Source organism: Mustela nivalis, assembly GCF_964662115.1.
Source record: "Mustela nivalis genome assembly, chromosome: 2".
NCBI lineage: Eukaryota > Metazoa > Chordata > Mammalia > Carnivora > Mustelidae > Mustela > Mustela nivalis.
In genome coordinates, this window is record NC_139021.1 from 176,307,820 (window position 1) to 176,325,559 (window position 17,740).

At 45.0% G+C, this 17,740-nt stretch overlaps 1 protein-coding gene across 1 annotated transcript in view; it reads left to right on the forward strand.

Moving 5' to 3' along the window:
* Positions 1 to 17,740, forward strand: part of LOC309859554 (uncharacterized protein) — a 367,688-nt gene that overhangs the window by 167,627 nt on the left and 182,321 nt on the right. Inside the window, exon 5 of the mRNA XM_082720310.1 lies at positions 12,767 to 12,860. The gene's annotated coding sequence lies outside the window, so the exon portion shown is untranslated. The remainder of the gene's footprint in view (positions 1 to 12,766; positions 12,861 to 17,740) is intronic.

The following is a 17,740-nucleotide window of genomic DNA, read 5'->3' on the forward strand; positions in this document are numbered from 1 at the left end:
AAGCTGAACTCAACAACCCATTTGTTGTCCTAGTTCAAGGGTGGATGCCAGCTGATCACTGGGACCATGAATGGGTAAATTTGTGTTTTCTCATCCACACTTTGGTCATTGAAACATTTCACTTGAGTTTCACTCTGTATCTCCTTTTACTTCATTTTGCCTTAAGTGAGATAGACACAAGCTAGTTCACTTTGAAGGCATCGTCATCTGTTCAATGCAGAAGTCTTGGATTCATAAATCTTTCTGATTGCTTGAATAGAACAGGATTTCCTTTGAAAATTCTTTCCCCCCCTTGAAGTTTTTTTCCCAGCCAATGTGTTTTGAAACCACTGTCGTGCTATTATGCTGGTTAGCTGTTTCTGATCAGTTGTCCACATGGGAATTACTTAGAACATATGTTCTTATTACTGGCATAAATGAAGGACGTTTTTAAAAAGAACTCAAGGGAATACAAATACAAAATCTTACATTTGATATAAAACTTTTATTCTTGTTAAATTCGTGGCAGCAGGGAACAGCTCGCAAGTTGATCAATGTCAGACTGAAATCTTCTCTTTAGAATTTTATGGTCTTGGTCTGTAAAAATTTTATTAGAAGACCAGTTCATGGTCAGAAGCACCTGTTATCATCAGCCCTCGCACCTAGCACCTGAGTACTCACTGGTGCTCCGAAGCTCAGTGTACCTCACTGCCTTCTGGAGCTGATTTGGAAATTCTGGCACAGGGGAAAGAACAGAACACGAGGGGACAATGCAGAGCCATATAGAGACTCTCGGCCTCAGTTTATTTTCATCTGTGGAATGGGAATGGCCCCATATCTACCCTTGCAACACGGGGGAGGATGAGATGACGTATTTAAATGCACATTGATACACGTGAAATATGTTAACACATTTCTAATAACTTTTTTTAAAGATGGAAAGATCCGGGCATTTTTTTACAGAAAAGATTTATTTGTTTATTTTAAAGGGAGGGAGAGATAGAGCAAGGGATGGAGGGAGTGGGGGAGGGGCAGAGGGAGAGGGAATCTCAAGCAGACTCCCGGCTGAGCAAGGCCCTTGATGGGGGCTCGATCCCAGGACTCTGAGATCATGACCCAAGCCAAAATCAAGAGTCAGCTACTTAACTGATTGAGCCACCCAGACACCCCTGCCAGTAGCTTAAAAGAAAATTCACAATCCATCCATAGGATCATTAGCTAATCATCTTATCTGAATAGTGTGATCACTTTATAATAGATACAAAGTAAGAGGAAGGCTGGCCAGCACGATGTGGCGCATGTCTGGTTCTGGCTGGAATGGCATCAACCAACTGCAAGGACTGAACTCTGCTTCTGGGGAAGGACTAGGCAAGGGGAGGGTAGGATCTAGAGAAAGAAGCCCGGGAGGCAGAGCTCTTGACGGGACCCTCGCAAGTCTGTGTGGGTTACTGGGGACTTGGGGTAGAGGGCTTGGTCTTTCTCTGAATGTTATAAACATGCTAGTCAGTGGTCTGCACTCCTGAAACCAAAGACGATGCTGGTGAGAAGCCACGGAAGCTAAGTGCCTTTGTGGAGATCATAGAGAATGAGTGCTGAGCCATACATGGCATCCGGTTCCGTGGTTTCAAGCATCACTGCACTGGCTGCCCCTCTTTCTAAAGCAGGGACGTGCCTCGAGCTCTATTTCTGTGTTTCTAGCCCTCCCCTGGGTGCTCCCATCCGGAGGTCATGCTAGGACCCTGCACACAGTGCAAACAGACCCAGAATAACTGTCTCTCATCTACTGTCCACAACCAGCTTTTTCTCCGTCTCCTCATTTCCCTCCATGGCATCACCCGGTTCAGCCAGCCTCTGACTCAAAGCCCTCTGCCTGACCATTGTTTTCTTTGCTTTTTTCTTTTCATTTGGGCATCCTTGGATGTAACAGAGTGCCCTCGTATGTCACCTTAAGTTTCTTTTCTCAGACTTTGACAAATAAACTACCACGCGAATATCTTTTCTCTTCTCAGGGTAAAAATCACACTCCCCAGCTTGGCATTCAAGATCCTGCCTAATTGGGCTCTCTCATCGATTCACTCTGACCTCCCACCGCTCCCTTATTTAAGTCCTCAGCTCTAACCAGCCCAACTGGCCTCCTCACCAGTCATTGAACACACTGAGTGATTTTTCCACCTCCAACGTTTCTTGCCTGCTGTCCTTTTCCCTGAAATACCCCCTTCTCCAGCCCTAGCCCTGCAGCTCAAAATCCCATTCAGTCTTCAAAGTTCTGCTCAAGCAGAGTTCTGCCACTCTGCCTTGATGTCCTACACCGGAAGCATGGTCTCTCTTGCCTGGTGCAGGGGGAGCAGTCACTCCGGACGCAGGCAGACCTGGGCCTGAACTCTGTCTCTGCTATGACCAGCTGTGGGCCCAGAAGCCTCAGTGTCCACCTCTCTAAAATGGGGATAATAACATCAATGTAGGATTCTTGGGAGACGGTGTTCCCAGAGTGTCTAGAAGAGTGCCTAGCGCATCGATGTAGCCTGATGGAAGAACTCTTCATGGCTTCCGCGTTCTGGGTATCCTGCTTCCTTTGTGGCCTCTGCACCAACACACACCCATGGGACTTGAGTTCCTGGGTGTGTTGGAGAGGCATCATTAAGATGCACTCAAATTCCACCTCTGTTGCCTATGAGCTGTGTGGTGTGAGATGAGTTTATTTCCCTCTCTGTGCTTCAGGTTTCAGATCTGCAAATTGGGGATCATAATAAGAGCGCTGAGGTCACAAGGTAATGTCATGAGCTAATACCTAGCTTTGACACACTTTTTTTTTGGTAAAGATAGTGGATATTTTAGTTTTGTGGATCATGTGGTTTCTGTCACAAATACTCAATCCTCAGCGCGGCTGTTGCATTGAGAAAGCAGCCAGAGACAGCACATAAATGAGTAGGCATGGCTGTATCCAATAAAACTTTATTTACAAAACAGGTGGCTGGCTATAGTCTGCCAAGCCCTTAGTTAAGACAGATACTGCTCAGAACAGAGCCTGGTCCTCAGTGACAGTTAGTGGCCTAGTATTATTGTGGAGTGGGTTCTGTTTGCTTGATTTGATTGAAAGTCATAAGAACAAGTTTTTTTTTTGTTGTTTTTTTTTTAAATTTATTTGACAGACAGAGATCACAAGTAGGCAGAGAGGCCGGTAGAAAGAGAGAGAGGAGGAAGCAGGCTCTCCGCGGAGCGGACAGCCCGATGCGGGGCTCGATCCCAGGACCCTGGGATCATGACCTGAGCCGAAGGCAGAGGCTTTAACCCACTGAGCCACCCAGGCACCCCCATAAGAACAAGTTTTATAGCTCCTTCAACACAGTCCCTGTGGTCGGCACGAGAACAGCTCCCCCCAGAGATGTCCATGTCCTAGGCCTTAGTATACGTGATTATGTTAGGTTACATGGTGTCTTAGTGAGTTTGAATTGCAAAAACATCATAGGCTGGGTGACCTGAACAACGACACGGACCTCTCACAGTTCTGGAGGCCAGAAGCCCGAGCTCAGGGTACAGAGGTTGTCAGGTCGCACTAAGGATGTGCTTCTGGTTGCAGACTACTGATCCTCATTTGGTCAAAGGGCCAAGTGAATTCTCTGGCCTCGTTGTATAAGGGCACTCGTCCCATTTACCAGGAATCCACTCTTAGGACCCAATCAGCCCCCAAAGTTCCCACCTGCAAATACCATCACATGGGGAGTTAGGACGTCAACATGTGAATTTTACAGGGGTGGGTATGGGAGAGGACATTCAGTCCATAATACATGACAAAGGGAATTCATGCTGCAGGTGGAATTAGTTTGCTACTCCGCTGACCTTAAAATTGCAGGGTTGTCCTGGATTATCTGTAATCACATGGATCCTCAGAAGGAGACGAGAGAGGCAGAAGACAGAATCAGAGAGGTGGGGTCTGTTTCCTGTTGTTGGCTTTGTGTGGGTGGGGCCATGAGCCGGGGCATGTGGGAAGCTTCTACAAACTGGAGAAGCAAGGCAATGGGTTCTGCCGAGAGCCTCCACACCGGAGCGCTCCCGGCCAACAATCTGACCTTAGCCATGGGAGACCTGTGCGGGACTTCTGATATCCTTAAGATAATAAAGCTGTGTTGTTCTGAGTTCCTGCAATGGTGGTAATTTGTGACAGCAGGAGTAGAAAATGGATATAATCTCCAGTGCCCCTGGTGCAGAGGACATACACCAACCATTTGGAAGGGATACACTTATTCCTGTCTCACGTCTGTGTGAGGAAATGATTTGACATGTATTCCTATCATAAACACCGATATGCTTCTAAGGCACTTACCATCGGCTATCTGTCCTTGTGTTGTTGCTGAACAGTAAATAATTATTGACTCTTCAAAACACGGCAGACAGAGTCTGCTCTGGGACGTTCATTTTCCTTTTTTTTCTCGGTTCCATTTCCATTTCATAAATTATTTTTACTAGCCTCTTCCCAGGACACCATTTGAAATGTTATTGTGTAATACTTCATCTCTCCCCAGACTTAGTGATTTACCAGAAAATTGCTTTTCCCTCTCTCCTCTTCTACTCTGCGTTTTAATTGTACAAAATGGAATTCGTTGATGTTTGAAGTTGCCTTTTCTATTCTATCCGTTCCTGTTTCTATTTCTATTCGCGTGTCTCTGCTCTTCTCCGTTGCCAAATGGGAGTGTTTTTCTATCCTTCCGGAAGTTTTTCCTGATCTCTTTTCCCTGATGCCCAGAAGAGAATCACTAGTACCATCCCCTGGGTGTTTTTGGAGAGCAGCTGAAACGATGTTTCTTAATTTTGCTTTGGCTTAAGAAAGACTAGGCTTCCCCAGGAGACAGAATCTGGTCTTACTTGGAGCCGTCTGGATATTAGCCATTCCTTCCTGTTTCTCACTAAATTGGCTCTTGTAACAGCAAAAGACAGGTCAGCACACCTCTTCTCTGCTGTGGACCGGGATGCAGGTGTCCTGAGGGAGCACTTACCTCCTGGACTGTTGTATCTGTATTTAGCTGCAGTGAGGCACCTGCAAGTGGTTACCAAGATGAAAAACTGCTCTCGGGGTGGCTCAGCCGGTGAAGCGTCTGCCTTCCGCTCAGGCCATGATCCCAGGGTCCTGGGATTGAGCCCGGCATCTGCATCTGGCTCCCTGCTCAGCAGGGAGTCTCCTTCTCCCTCTCCCTCTGCCTGCTGCTCCCCATGCTTGTGCGCTTTCTCTCTCTCTCTCTCTCTCTCTCTGTAAAAAACAACAACAAAAAAGCTGCTCTCCCACTCTGCAAAATGTCCAGACACTAGTGAAGGATCGACTTCTCTGTGCAAACGGGTTTCTCCTCTTCTCCTCCCGGACTGTAGCTAACCCACATCGTCCAGCCTCGCCTGGGAGGTAAGTGTGACCACACAGCTGAATTCTACCCAAGGAATTTGAGTGGCCATGACGGGGGTCCCCTTCAGGCCTGAGCATGACACCCTAGCATGCTCTCCCTCATCCTTCTCCCTGGCAGGCTGGCCGGACTGGATGTGACCCCCTTCCCACCCTGGGTGACCTCAGCAGCCAGGTCCTGCAGAAGACACAGCTGGGCTTTGTGGAGGAAGATGGTCCCGCCGTCCACTTCCCCTGCCCAGGACCGTCACACGAACAAGCAGTAAACATCCCCTGCTTTGCCTTAGTACAATACTTGGCATTACCCTAACGAGTATATGAGGCAGGACATTTTGAGATTGTATAAGTGACATGGGAAATTTTTAGTGGTTTTATGTTCGTTTCCATGTTTAACAAGAAAATTAAACTGGCGCACCAAAAAAACACTTTTCAGGCATGCTATTATTATTATTTTAAAGATTTTATTTATTTGACAGACAGAGATCACAAGTAGGCAGAGAGGCAGGCAGAGAGAGAGGAGGAAACAGGCTCCCTGCTGAGCAGAGAGCCCGATGTGGGGCTCGATCCCAGGACTCTGGGATCATGACCTGAGCCGAAGGCAGAGGCTTTAACCCACTGAACCACCCAGGCGCCCCTCAGGCATGTTATTATTTAGGGCATGGCTAAAGTAGTCATTTAAGTTCAAATAGGAATCGCCTGGGGAAAGAAAAGGTAATAGTGGTATTATATGGGCCGAGTCTTGCTCGGTACCTGGGGGGCAGGGGCTCTGGGGGCGCCTGTGTCTGCAGTTTGGTGCCTCATACCAGTTGGTTTCTTCAGCTCTGGGGCCTCAGGTTAGTTAACACATTTAGACACTTCCAGGGGTTCAGTATTCATTGCATTTTCTCTTGATATGTAGCCCCTTTGCAGTGATTCTCACTTACCAATAAAATATTAGTACAAGAGACCAAATACCTTCTTTTTGTTTCTCCCCAGCAAAGCTGCAGAGGTGAAACTCTCCGACTTGCCTGTTTCCCCTCCTCCTTCTTGGACCTCAGGTACAGCTCTGAGTTTGGATTCTTGGCTGTCACTGTCATGGACATGGTCACCCTCTGTGGGGGCAGGGCCTGCATGCTCCTCCCCCTGCATGCTCCTCCCCCTGCACGCTCCTCCCCCTGCACGCTCCTCCCCCTGCACGCTCCTCCCCTTGCTTCATTCCCCCTCCCCCTCCCCTGTTCCCGCCCACATAGGCGCTCGCTCTCACAGATTTATATATGTCCTTAAATTTATATGTATCCTTGGAAATATTTAAAATTATTTTGTATGTGTTTTGATTTCCCTAAATGTTGAATCCTGAGGCGATTTCTTAACTTTTTTCTTCGATGCTGCTCATTTGTAATCTCTTTTGGTGCCGAATGGGCATCTAGTTCGAGGCTCCTGTCTTCGGGATAGCATTCCGTGCCGTGTCCTTCTGTGGTTCTCTTATCCATCGCTCCGGGTCGTAGGTGTTGCTGAGCTTCGCATCCTTTATTGACACGATCTAGAACAAGACCCTGGTCTCTTCCAGACAGAGAAGCCCAGTGTTTACTGAAAAGTAGAAGAGAGGGGCACCTGGGTGGCTCAGTGGGTTAAAGCCTCTGCCTTCAGCTCCCATCATGATCCCAGGGTCCTGAGATCTAGCCCTGCATCAGGTTCTCTGTTCATTGGGGAGCCTGCTCCCCCCCCACTCCCTTCCCCCCTCCCTCTCTGCCTACTTGTGATTTCTGTCTGTCAAATAAGTAAATAAAATATTTAAAAACAAAAGTAGAAGAGAGCCACAAAATAGTGTGTAGCAGCAACAGTGTGTGAGGTCGGGGGCCCTTAGAATTGTAGAGATCATGGGACTAAGCATAACTTAAAGATAATGGAGTTTTCAAAGTTCCAAGGTGGGTCAAGTGAATGTTTGATGTAGATATAATTTTTAAAATATCATTTTATCCATTTCTGAATGGTATGAATGAAATGATGTGTGTACTTATGGGAGATACGCACCAAAACTTAACTTAAACTGAAACATCTCCTGAAACCAGGCAAGTAACCACAATCAGAGATGTGGTCTGTGTGAGGCAGTAGGGAGGGGTAGGGACTGAAGCCAACCAGAAGCACGTGATGTGTTTAGGGGACGAGACCATGGTCTGGTTCTGGCTAAGGCTTTCCAGCTGGGAGTATGGGCCCAGGGTGGTCAGATCTTTAGGTTTTTCAAGAGAAACTGGAAATTCCTACATTCATGGGAAAACTCCACTTCTAAGCCTCTACCCTGCACAAAATGAACATATTTATGGCATAGACACTGCCCAGGGACACTAGTTTCTGTCCTGAGCTGAGGAGGAAATTTCTACTTCGAACTAAGCTAGGATTACTAAGAATTTCAGAACATGGTTTTCTTACCCAGTTAACTTGGATGGGCTTCAGAGGATGAATAACTCCTGTGTGAGGAGGTCTCGAGTGTTGGCACTCAGAACCTGCTACTCAGAGCGAAGGGGTGCGTTGTGGTGAGACTGTTGATGGTGAGGCCATGGCCGTCTGCTCAGAAGAGGGACCCTTCATAGTCTGGCTGCTTCTTTGCAGGCGGCAGTGTCTGTTATCTAGTGGGACATGTCAATAGTGCGCAGAGATGAAGTCCATGGGAATAAAGGCTCCTTGGGTGTTGGGGCGTGCCCACCCGGGCATCTCCATAGCACCTGTGTCCTGCCTGCACCTGGATAAAGGACCAGGGGTTCCCTATCCCGCTGTGCTGCCCTGCGGTTTCTTTCAGAGCTCTGAGTTGCAGGAGAGATGCTCCCCAAGCAGCCAGGTTCTCCTTGTGTCTTTGTGGGAAATGCAAAGAAAACTCACCGTTGTTTGCTGTCTTCCCTGATTTACCTGTACAGTGGAAATAACAACCTGCCTTAACTTGGGTCCCTCCCGAGGCAGATCCTGAGACACGTATCTGAGTGCAGGTGGCTTACTGGGGAGTTAATATCAGGAAGCGCACGTGCGGAAGTGGGCAGCAAAGGGACAGGGAACAGAGAGGAACCTATAGCGCATGTTAGTGAACCGGTCACTTTGTGGGCATCAGCGGCTCAATCCTTTGGGGACCTTCTGCAGCACCTCTGAAGACTATGCTGGCAGAGGACACAGAGAGGACACGGAGGCTCGGTCATTTGTTTTCAGACTCTCCTTCCCTTTGGTTGATGGTCCCTCACTTTTCGGGGTTGCACTGGCTTACAGTGGAGGCCCCTCTCGTGGGGGCGAGGTGCTTCTGGCAGCGAGCCATCCTCATGCTGGAAACTGTCTCTCGCAGCTGCAGGTGAGCTCAGGTGGGCCAACGAGCGATGGTGTGGGGCATGAGCCACACCTCTGTCTGGAGAACAGGCTCCAGGAGAACCTGACCGATGTGAGGACTAGATCAAACGTGTTCGTCTGGGCCAAAGTGGGGCTGGACATGGGCTTTGCTTTTTGTGATGAGATTCTGTCTCGACCTCTAGGTTTTCATCTCTGCCTTTTGTTTCTCTCTTGTGTCCTCTGTATTCTCGTGATGACCTGGGGTCCTCCAGAGTGTTCTTGCGGAGGTCTGCAATCCTTTCAATGAGCTTCTGGGGACACAAAAACTACCTTGATTCTTTGGCCAAGACAAGTGGTGGATCTCAAGTATTCTTTGCACGTGGTACTTGCAGCTAGAACACCTACCATTTAGCCATTCGGGTGTTTCCTGAAGCTTCCCTGATACGGAGCCGTTCCTAATTCTACTGAAGCAATTGAGGTTGAATTAGTTGGGTTGAAAGGGCTGCTTGCAGAAGCACAGTTTAGAAGCTGAGACATCCTGGCCAGTTGCATCATTAGGTGTTTAACACGTGATTCCATTTATTCTTGGCAACAACTCTGTGGGCAGGTGTTCCCTCCTTTGTACCAACAAACACATTATGTCTAAGTGGTAGCAAAAACAAGGGAGTGTGGGCATTTCAGGAGTTCAGGATATGTCTCCTGGGACTGTCAGAGTTTGTTCCTTAAGACAAGTGCATTGAATCTTAGAATGTGGTTTCTGACCAGCTGGTGGTAGTTGCACGGAGAGCTGTGTTGCATGGATTCGGAAACTATGAAGAGTTGGCTTTGGAGCACCTGCCGCCGGCATCTGAGCGAGACAAAGCAATGTCTGTGTCACGTTTCTGGTCTGCGGATGTAATTCTTAGTTATAATCACAGAGCCGAACGCCCCGGACAGTGGTTAACGTGATTTGAAAATGAAAATATTTCACAAGAAAATGAAAGTCTGGAAACTTGTCTAAGCCCTAAAGTCTATGATTTGAAATCAGACCGTTCCATATGCAATTTCTTTTGTTTATAAATTCTTTTGTTTACAAATTTCTATTTGCCCAGTCTGCTTCTCTGCACTCAGAAATAGGAAGGGCTTTATTTTTGTAAGCTAGTAACTGTAGGCTCTGGGGTTAAGCCCTCTGTAAATTCAGAGTTTACTTGACTGTATTTCAGCCGTGCCCTGGCTTTGACAACAGATGCTTCTCAGCAAAAGGGCAGAAATGGGGTTTTGTAGAAATGAACATAAGGGAGATACGAAAGAATGGCAGGTATTAAGACAACAGAAGCAGAGAAGTACAAAGTGTAGATAAAAATGTTTTATTTATAATTTTATTATTTATTTATATACAGATATATTTAAACTTATAAATAGAAAATATTATTTATGTTTATAAATATAAAACATAAATAAGCAGAAACAGAAAATAGAAAAATAGAAACAGCAAAACTTTTGGCTTGTATTTGTGATCCTTTTCCAGTAGATTCTTGTTTTCCAGCTCTCAGAGAATGAGTCTCTTGCTTCAGTAGTGGGCCGAAGCCCATGGGAGGTTGAAAGCTGAGACTGGTTGTTTAGAAAAGCCCATAGAGCTGATTTTAGTCTGCAGTCTGGAGAAGTCAGCCCCGTGCTCTGGCTGGGGAACGAGGCAAATTTGGGATGTCCGATGTCACACTGAGGCAGCCATTTCTGGAGCAGAAGTGTCCAGGGTTGGGGACCGCAGTCCCTCAGGTACTGATGGTGACTGCCGTCTCTGGGTTGATGGACAGGACCCACAAAAGGGGGGATGCCCCATGTCCACAGGCTTTGAGTCACACACAGGGCTTCACACCTTCGTAAGGACAACTATTTTATGTTAATTGAGTGGGTCATTTATTCAGCAGGGAGTTACCAAGTGTTGGGATTCATTAAGGAGCAAAATAGAGGCATTCCTGCCCTCCTGGAGGTTACCCTTTGAATAGGGGAAAAAACCAAAACAAACCAAGGAAGAAATGACTGGGTCATTTTGGGCTGTGGCGGACATGACCAGAGGGGTGGGAGTGTGTGGGAAGCAGGACTGAGTGGAAGGACACCCTCTGTGTGGCAGCCAGTGCTAGAGCAGGGAGAGGATTCGAAGCTGGCAGTGGGAACAGGGAGCCAGATGAAAAGCACTTGGCAAGTTGGCAAATTAGGTATAAGAAAAACTCATGCATTTGGGTAGCTCTGGGGAATATTATGGAGGTGACAGTCTTTGGGGACTGCAGACTGAGTTTGGTCCATGTTGGCTACTTACTCTCTGTGTGAGCTTGGAAAGCATGACAATCTCTCAGAGCCTTGTTTTGTAATGGGAGGGAGTCAGGAGATTAGTGGTAATGATGTAAGTTCTTAATCTGGTCCCTAGAGGTGTGGCTCTCGCCTTTGGATGCTCCTTAGAACACCCCAGAAGACTTCCAACATCGCGATGCCAAGGCTGCTGCCGGGCCAATGATCCCCAAATGTTTATAGGCAGGACCCGGGCACCGGGCATTGTGGGCGCTCCCCTGGTGATTCCAGCTGCAGCCGGGGCTGAGAACATCCAAAGTGACTACCTCCATCCTACCCTGTCACCAAGGTTCCCCCATGTTGTAGTGAGTGTCAGAATTCTCCTTCCTCTAAGGCTGAATAATATTCCTTTGGATGTACACACCACATTCATGGTTTGTCCATTTATCTGTTGAGAGATACAACTTCTTGGCTCTTGTGAATAAAGCTTCTGTGCATATGGGCATGCAAGTATCTTTTTTTTTTTTTTTTTAAGATGTGGATTTTGGTTCTTTGGCTATATACCCAGAAGTGAGATTGCTGAATCATTGGGTAGTTTTATTTTTAAATTTTTGAGGAATCTCCATACTGTTTTCCACAGGAGCTGCACCAGTTTGCATTCCCACCAACAGCACACAGGGCCTTCCAATTTCTCCATATCCTCGCCAACACTTGCTATTTTCTGGTTGTTGATAGTAGTCATCCCAATGGGTGGGATGTTTTGATTTCTTTTGAACAGCATGTATTTGCTGCCTGGCTCCAAAGCCCCTAGGCTTCATTTAGATGCCACCTGTGTTGGATGAAAGAGGAGGACAGCTGATGACCAATGCAGAGATGTCCAGAGTGGCCACTGGAATGGGCAATGGCAGAGGTGCCTTTCAGCCTGTAGCAGTTTTAAAAAGTGACAGAATGCACAGAAAACTATGTGAGTGGTTTGGAATTGACTAGATTACATGTTTTGAACTCAAGTTTCGTAAAATCTGCCCCAGGGGAGCAGTGTCAGACAGAAACAAAAATGACCCAGCCAAGAGGCTGTTAATTTCTGTACTGATGCTATGTTTCAAGGTTTAATGATATTTTTAAAATATTTATTGGGATCACATTTTTGCAAAATATAAAACAAGACCTGCAGATTCGTTGGTGTTGAATGTATCTGTCTGAGCCCTGAAAATGGGGGTGAGGTGTATTTATTTAGCGAATGTATTTTTTTCCCATTTACAAAAATGTATTAGCTCAGGCTGTCATAACAAAATACCATAGACTGGGTGGTCTAAACAAAAGAAATTCATTTTTCTCACAATTTTGGAGTCTGGGAATTTCAAGATCAAGGTGCCAGCTCATTTGGTTCCTGGTGAGAGCACTCTTCCCTGGCTTGCAGAGGGCAGGGCAGAAAGGGTGAGCTCTGGTATCTCTTTCTCTTCTTATAAGGACACCATCCCCATTGGATCAGGGCCCCACCCTTATGACCTCAGTTGACCTTTGTTCCCTCCTCACAGGCCCTATCTCTAAACATAGTCACACTAGAGGTTAGGGCTTCAACATATGAATATTTTTAAGGGGGACATAATTCAGTTCATAGCAAAAGGTAATAAAGACTTTTCATAAAGAACCTAACCATTACAGAAATAAATCATGTAGAAAGTGAAAACCCCTTGTAGTTCTATCCTAACTATAAAACCACTGCTGATAGTTGGTGTATGTCCTTCCAAATATTATTTTTGTGTGTGTACCAACAGTTTTTGGAAACATGAATTTAAATGCTGAACATCAGTGTGGTTTTTTTTAACAACTTATGCTTCCTACTGTGACTTCCAGGGAGAGGGATGTCTGCAGTCTGCTTTCCCCTCAAGAATCAAAGACTAGTGCCACAGCAGGGGTCACAGGAGACTCAGCCAGAAGAAAGCCCTGAGTGAGTATAAACTTGGCCACGTTTATGGGAAAGAGAGTCTGAGGCAGAGAGACTTCACACTGCAGCTGAGATTCTGCTCTCTTGAAATTTCTAGGCTTGCTCCTTTGTTTGCTTTCAGAAATCATTGTTGATCTGATACGGTTTCTGATGCTGGCCTGTCTCCTGCTCAGGAGCTGGCATATGATAGACTCACAACGCCCACTTAAGGTACCTGGTTCTTCCCCAAAAGCACTTATAAGCCAAGACCCACTGATAAGGGAGAGTTCCCATAAGGATGCTGCCTCATCTCGCAGATGGACCTGCCCGTGACCTGGATGTGATCTTCCTACCTGCTCTGCCTTGTTCGAATACTTTTGTTCTGTGGTTTGCCTGTCCATGTTGATGGCCTATTCAGGTACATAGGTGGTTCTTGTTATTTATGGCTTATAAAGTTGCTGTAAATTAGCAAATATGGAACTATTGTTCCTAAGAGAAATATAAGGTTAGGTTCCTGTGAGCCTCTGGTCGCGAGAATATTGTCAACAAGTTAATACAGAACTTTATTTAATGCATGTGTTTATGTTTAAAGACACCTGTGTAATATATCCTGTTGACTAAGTAACACTCTTACTCACTTTACCTCATGCCTGAAGGGAGCTTTTACCTGCCACGTGTATTTTCTCTCTAAGGCACCTCACCACCTTCTTGCCCTTAGGAATGCTTGATGGTGCTTCAGCACTAGGAAGTTTTCAATAATAAAATCACCAACAAAAAGCAAAAAATGTAAAAAAAAAAAAATGGCATTAAATAGGCTACAGGGAGAAGAGCAACAAGGGGGCAGAAGGGAGGTTGGTATGACCTCAGCTAGGATCGTGCATATCAGGTGACTCAAATTTTTTGCTGCTTTGTCCATGCCTGGAATAATTGTAAGAGTCTACAATGATTTGGGGGTTACAAATAAATTTTAGCAAGTAGGTGAATTCACAAATAAGAATCTGCAAATGAGTCTTGCAGTGTATCTCCAGCCTGGCGATGGGGAGACCTTTGAAAAGTAGCATGTGGGCACAAAGAGCCCTGGCCTCAGAGGCAGGGGTGACCTGGGAATCAGGCTGGCTCTGCCCCAGTTAGCTGTGTGATAATGGGCAGAGCCCACATCTGCTATGAACCTTTGTCTCCTCCTTTGTAAGAAAGGGGTTTGACTTCAGTTACGTCTAAGGTCCTTTTTGCCTCTAAAGTTTGGAACTTCTGAGTTCTACTCTCAGGTAGAAGACAAATGGGTATCATGTGAATCACCGTGTTCACCTGCTGCTTTGAGTTAAAGAAATAATCACCTTTCTATCCATGCCAATCTTGTGGCATTATGTTTTCTCACATCAAGATCTTGGGCTTCAAAATAAAGTGCAGAAAAAGCTTTTCATACCTTGACTTGTAAAGAAATATCACAGATTGAAATTGCATCAAGAGCAAGGTGACAAACAAGACTTTATCACATAGAAAGAACATGCAGTTCTAGAGCCCAGGATGCCTTTTCCAAGAGAAGGAGCAATTGAAGGCATTTTTAGTATGACTTCAGGTTAACGTATCAGTAGAGATGTGTAGTCTGGTTAACTCTTCGAAGTGGAATCTGTGTAATTTTGCTCAGCAGGTGAAATGTAAGAGTAACCTGACAATGTTTTCAGAAGGAAGATATCCGAGAGTAGAAGTACAATTCCATGTTTATTGTGAAGTGAAATGACTTGTTAGAAGAATTAATGAACACCCAGCATGTGGGTATTCAGCCAATAATTTTTAATTAGAGTGGGACATGTTGTCACAACACAGGTTTATTAGATCATCATTTGATTAAATAAAATATTATGCAGTAGAGATTTCTACTCTTCCTTCTCATAGCTATGAGGAAAGTGCCAAGGATGGGTTAGAGGGAAGGTGATCCTTCCAGGTAGGTAAGTGAGAAAGCCACCAAGGAATATCCTGAAACTCATGCTTTCTACCATGTTTTTAATTAACTTGGCCCAGTTCCCACTGAAAGGTGCAGACAATCCGTAATGTGTTGGAGTGCTTTATTTTTCTTCTCAAATCAGAACCCCATTTGTCACTGCCAGATAAGAAGTGAAAAGGTCATCTTCTCACTTTGAAATTTCTGAATCATTTAATAGCTAATTTGTTCTGCTAATTACTACCTTTCACTTCTGTAATTATTTTGAATTATTGTCCTCCTGCTATTATTAATGGGTAGAGTGGAGGACAATAAAACATGGTTCCAAGTCCCAATTGGTTAGCTTGGCAACTGAGTTACTTCAAAGTGATTGGCAGAGAAGAATTTGCCATCCAGCTCAGCTTTGCTGGGTTGGTGACAAAAAATCAACAGCTAAAATGTTATTTGCATTTCCCCAATCTGGAACTACTTTTCATTAATATTTCTTGTGGAGAGTCTTTTTTTGGCTGAGCACCAGCAATAATGAAGTTAAGTACACTTCCCCTGCTATGCTAATTGCTTTTGTGGTCCCCAGATAAATCTGGAACACCTGTTGGCTTAATCAACTATCCACAGACCTTCCAGAATCAGCCCACCAGCCACGTGGCCAGAGTGCTTAGGAGAAATCTTGGTTAAAAGCTGAGAACTAATTAGATGACATCCTGGGAAGAATTTCAATGTTACGTTTCTGGGATGAAGTATCTGTGAACATAGCCATATTGGTCTGACTTTTAAGGCATTTTAGTGAAATTTTCTGGATTGACCTTAAACAGACAATCATGTTGGTAGGATGTAACAGGTACCAGAAAGGTTTTCCTGTCCCATATCTCTCCCAAGCAACAGTTAGAGAGTGTAGATTCATTCTCCAAAAGCCAAGGGCTCTTTTGGTATTTGAAATGCCCTATTGTTGAAAAGATATCACCAGGAAGCCCAGCATCTTAAACATTTATCAACTCCCACCTCATTGGGGCTTCAAGATTGGATCAAGTTGGCGTGGTCCCTGAAGGGGAAACAGTTGAGAATAAACTTCTCTGGCTCTGTAATTTTGCCCAGGGTATAAACCCTTCTCATAACATTTGATGGGGTTACTGTAATTTTTTTAATTAATGCACTTTCCACATTATATAAATTCATTGATTTTGTTCAAAAAGACTGAGGAGGCTACTGCGAGGTATAAGTGGAAGAAATTATGTAGCTCTGCCAGGTGGAGGTTTGGAAGTGTAGAATTTGAGAAGGACAGTTTGGAGCGCCTTCGAATTGTTGGCTGAAGGGTTAACATGGTATCGGGTTCGTTTGCTATGGGATAGAAGTGACAGCAGCAGAGAGCATAATATCTTCGTTTCCCAGCATTAATGATTACCATCTGTCAGCTGCAGAGAGACCTCATAGCATTGTGGAATAAGTATAGGGTTTGAGATAATAAATATAATAGCTACCACTAACTATGCTATTGCTTCTGAGCTATTGCTGTGCTCAGTTCTTTGCATGCATTATCTCATTCCCCCCTCTGTGAAGGTATCATCCTGGTTCCATCCTATAGATGAGGTACTTAACTAAATTCTACATGGTCACGTGGCTAGGAAATGGCAGAGTTCCTAGACTCAAATTTCAGACTCCAGTTTGTGTCTAGAACCCACATTCCTGAACATGGTGCTGCTATTTTGAGGGACCCAGAAAGTTTTTTCTCTGGATAACAGGAAAAGGAATAGTTATATTGCAAGTAATCATAAGAAGGCTTTTGTGGTTTAGAAAAACCAACAAATGTTAAGGAATAAAGGGCCCGAATTTGTTGCTGCTGTGACTACGGGTCTTCCAAGTATCTGACCTCAGTCTTCCTGGTGCTTCTACCCGCCCCCCTCCCCCCATCAATGAGCATTCTCCATCCCATTCTCCATCTGGGTAACCTGTGGTGTTCAATTCCACCTGCTCAGAGAGACCCCCACCAGAAAGTCTTAGTTATTGAAGTAAGAGACAGATACACTGATAGGAGGCCCTTCTACCTAGTCTTCCAGTGGATCCCACAATGTGATCCAGTCCCAGGTGTGTTCGTGGTATGCTAGGAAGAGTCTAGCTCTATGGGTGAAGGCCTTCAAAAGCAAAACTGCTATATCCTGCTTCTTTTAAAACATTAATTAATTTTTTGGAGAAGTTTTAGATTTATAGAAAAATGGAGCTGAAAGGACAGAGTTTCCATCTTGCCTTCCGCAACTCTGCCCCAGTCTTCCTCACGAGTAACAACTTGTGTTAGTCTGGTACATAGATCAATATATTACCAATATCGCTATATTATTAACTTAAGTATATAGTTGATGTTAGGGCTCACTCTGTCTTGTAGTTCTAGGGGTTTTGACAAATGTCAAATGATATCTATCAAAATGGATATTCCAGGATCATACAGAACAGTCTCGCTGCCTTAAAAATGCCTCGTGCTCCCCTGTTCATTGCTCCTTCCTCCTCTCAAACCCCTGGCCACCACTGATCTTCTTACTGTCTGTAGTTTTGTGTTTTCCAGGATGTCACATAGTTGGAATCATGTGGTATGCAGCCTTTTCAACCTGGTTTCTTTGACTTAACAATATACCTTTTAAGGTTCCTTCATGTGTTTTTGTGGCTTGACATCTTCTTTCTTTTTTATCACCAAATAATATTCTATTGTATAGGTTTATCACAGTTTGTCCATTTACCTATTGAAGGACATCTTTGTTGACTGGCAGTTATGAATCAGGCTGCTATAAACATTTGAGTGCGGGTTTTTGTGTGCACCTAAGTTTCAGCTCGTTTGGGTAAATACCAACGAGCAAGACAGCTGGATTATATGGTGAGAGTACGTATAGCTTTGTAAAAACTGCCAACCTGTTTTCCAAACTGTCTGTATCATTTTGCATTCCCAGCCACAATGAACGAGAGCTCCTGTTACTCCGCATTC